This window comes from Frankliniella occidentalis, unplaced genomic scaffold (genome assembly GCF_000697945.3).
Source record: "Frankliniella occidentalis isolate FOCC.00 unplaced genomic scaffold, Focc_3.1 Scaffold2, whole genome shotgun sequence".
Classification (NCBI taxonomy): domain Eukaryota; kingdom Metazoa; phylum Arthropoda; class Insecta; order Thysanoptera; family Thripidae; genus Frankliniella; species Frankliniella occidentalis.
Window position 1 is genome coordinate 664,427 of NW_026267132.1, and position 2,449 is coordinate 666,875.

The 2,449-nt window shown below is 55.2% G+C and overlaps 2 protein-coding genes across 4 annotated transcripts in view; both read right to left on the reverse strand.

The window, feature by feature from the left end:
* The window catches only part of LOC113208146 (RNA-binding protein Musashi homolog Rbp6-like), a 234,202-nt gene that overhangs the window by 189,249 nt on the left and 42,504 nt on the right, over positions 1-2,449 (reverse strand). The gene's annotated exons all lie outside the window — the stretch shown is intronic.
* Positions 1-2,449, reverse strand: part of LOC113213528 (homeobox protein OTX2-A-like) — a gene marked incomplete at its 5' end in the record, with an annotated part of 25,093 nt that overhangs the window by 22,353 nt on the left and 291 nt on the right.

Here is a 2,449-nt window from a genome sequence, read left to right on the forward strand (position 1 = left end):
CCCCCCTCCCTCCCTTCTCCCTTTCCCTGCTCCATCTCTGTCTCATGCCGACCAATATATGGTCTATTGTCACCCGTTTTGTCGACGGTCCCCCGCGTCTACTGACTGCACAACACAACCCTTCGGAGGTTGGGGGGGCGCAAGTTATTTTTTTATCCCCTCCCTTTTCTCCATGTGAAATGAGACGCTGCTCTCCTCTTCTTGCTCTCCGTCTCGTCCGAGGATTAGTGAGCTCTTGCGTGTGTGAGGCCACACCTCGGCTCGGACGAGCGGCGGCGGAGCGGGGCGGGGCGGGGCGGCCCCGAGGGGGTGAAACTTGAGATACAGTCGCTTTTGTTCTGAGGAGACGCGCGAGAGGCGGGGCGCGGCGAACGCTGCCCGCCGGCCAGGCGCCCGACAACAACTGCATCATTTTGAACGCGTTTCAATATTTTCATGAAACAGGAGTCGATTCGAAACGAAAAAGCATCTGGTGCCATTATTCTTACGCGTGCAACACACAGACCCTCCATATATTTTAAATTTCACACTTGCAACCAGGGAAAGAAAATCAGAGAAAGAAATGGTGATGACGTAAAAAAACAACATTGTGCTCAAAGTACACGTTTGGATCCAAGTCCAACCCAAACAAATGCATGCATGTGTGAGTACAAGCTCTCATCCCCCCGGTCGCAGGATCAGATAAATTGAATCCTACTCAAGTAAGAGGCAAAGGAAAGGCTCATCGCTTGCAGGCAAACTGCTCCCATGAAGTAGTATTATTGTAGTGACTTACTCTGCTCGGCCCTGCGTCGACATTGGCTTTACATCGGAGTTGTTTTAAAAGCCTGGAACAGGAGCAGAAGAATACTTTTAAAAACAGCAGCAAGCAGGGCAGCCCGAGATTGAAAGTCTTTGGATTTCAGGGCGTGTATACAGCATCTTAGTATGCACAGCTGCATACTGTATGTTCTCTAGCATTTGTGTATAAATAGGCAATATAACGATTTTGTACAGTTAACAACAGACACGATTTCTGGTAAGTATTCTCTGAAAATACTCCCACAAAAATTTGGGTTGGTTTGAGTAAATAATGTCACAAAATCTACATACGATTTACGATTTTTAAAAAATGCATCTGGAATATATATGTCATCGTATACGGGTTTAGTGTTCCGTAAGTAGTTGTAAAGTTCGGCGAAGTCACCCGTCGGGGGAATTCCCAACAACAGTCCCTCGTTACACCTGTGCTGTGCGACGCCCCGGGCGCCCGGCCAGATAATCCCCCTCGTTAGGCCCCGGCCCCAGAGCGCGCCAAAAGCTGCATTGTCGAGAGACAGCGGAAAGAATTTGGGTGCGCGCATAGCGGTCATCGAGAAATGCATATCAAACTCGCGATAAGGAATACCGGTCTAATCGGGAAGAGAGAGAGATAAGGTCTTATCGTGACACATGTCACTCCCCTGTTCGATCGAGGGGACATCCTTGACGTGAAGGAGTGGTCCCGATGTACTTTTGTAGATACGCGTCATTGAACACGAGAATGGTTACACGTAATGATTTCCCTTTTGGCTCACAGGTGCACACAATTTTTCGTGAGGTCGGTTTTGTTTTCGGAGGTACAGGTTTTGGGTTACGGCGCAGAACTCCAAGAAGTGTCTTCACATGATGGTCGTCACACATAACACACAGACTATCGCTCACTGCACCTTACCAGACAGAGTCAAACGACGACCGACGAATCACAGCTAACGGCTCTTGAGGCGCAAGTGGCACAAGTGTCCGCGACACTCTTTGGCGGTGTGAGCGCACCTCTGGCCGCGCCCCGGGCCGGGCAGATCTCCGCGCCCCGATAACGATTCGCCATGCACGGCGGGCGGGCGCGGCCAGCGGCGGCCGACCCGGCGGTGAGGTTAGGTCGGCCGTCAGCTGACACGCCTAACCTCCTCGCGGGCCGCCTAACCTCACTCCAGGCCGGCTCGACCTGCTGGGCGGGCCCGCCCGGCCGGGACCACATGAGGCTTGATGCGAAGGAGGCGGCGCACTCGCTTTTGTTTGTTGTTTCTCTCACTGCACATTTCCTGGTGTCTCGCGGCTGGCGCGCGCTCGCGCCGCACAACACGACCGCCCTCGCGGCGCTCTCCTCGGCGCGGCTCACAATCAACTTACCTACGAGCTGGGGCTGCGCCGGGCTGCGGCGGCGCGCGGGCCGGGCAGGGCAGGGCCCGCGGGCAGGGCAGCGCCAGCCGGGGAGGGAGATAAGGCGAGCCCGCGCCTTACGCAGCTTACCGGGCTTAGCGCTTCTCAAACCGTATTAAAGACGATTGAGTGCAACTTTTCAAAACAGACACTGGGCCGTGCCGCAGCGAGCCGCAGCGGCCAGCAGCACGCAGCGAAGGGCGTCGCATCGCGCATGTCTGGGCAAGGGCCCCTCCACGAGGGCCCCGCCGCACCCCGCCTCGCCCCGCCT